This window comes from Crocodylus porosus, unplaced genomic scaffold (assembly GCF_001723895.1).
Source record: "Crocodylus porosus isolate Cpor-Errol unplaced genomic scaffold, CroPor_comp1, whole genome shotgun sequence".
Lineage (NCBI taxonomy): Eukaryota > Metazoa > Chordata > Crocodylia > Crocodylidae > Crocodylus > Crocodylus porosus.
In genome coordinates, this window is record NW_017728947.1 from 7,044,555 (window position 1) to 7,045,276 (window position 722).

The 722-nt window shown below is 44.0% G+C and overlaps 1 protein-coding gene across 8 annotated transcripts in view; it reads right to left on the reverse strand.

Moving 5' to 3' along the window:
- The window catches only part of PTPRJ (protein tyrosine phosphatase, receptor type J), a 135,102-nt gene that overhangs the window by 15,501 nt on the left and 118,879 nt on the right, over nucleotides 1-722 (reverse strand). The window lies entirely within an intron of this gene.

A 722-nucleotide genomic window follows, 5' to 3' on the forward strand; every position in this document is an offset into this window, starting at 1 on the left:
TTTGGGTGCATAGTGGTGTCCAAGGCCTGCATGTGTAGCTGACCTAAACCCATGACTAGAGGGACTTGAGTGAGGAGGCAGCCAACAAGCTTCTTTTTCACGTAGATGACCAAGAAGGAAATACAATGCCAGCCCTGGTTTAAGTGTGGCATTTTAAATTCCACCGTGGCATTTTATCCAAGTTTGGAACCAGGGTAAATTCCATAAGTACAAATTATAGATTCATAGATTATAGAGTTGGAAGGGACCCAATGGATCATCGTGTCCAACCCCCTGCCCCTGGCAGGAAAGAGGACCGAGGTCAGACAATCCCAGCCAGGTGACTGTCAAGCCTCCTCTTGAAGACCTCCAAGTTAGGTGATGGTACTACCTATCTTGGAAGCCCATTCCAGACTCTGGCCACCTGTACTGTAAAAAAAATTCTTCCTAATGTCTAACCTAAATGTACCCTCCACTAGTTTGCACCCATTATTCCTAGATTGGAAGTTTCTAACTCCCATCATGCTGACCAGGGCCTTGTTTCCTTATACTAACCCCCTCTATCGCCTGTAGCTTGCTTCTTCGTAACTTGAATTCTAAGCTCTTTGGTTCAGAGACAGTCTTTATGCTGCACTGGTATAAATTAAAATTTCAATATAGACTAGGCCCCAGAAACACTGTTAACAGCATTTAAATCAAAGTCAACTGCATTAGAAGTTTATTCAGGGAGTCCTGCTGAACTG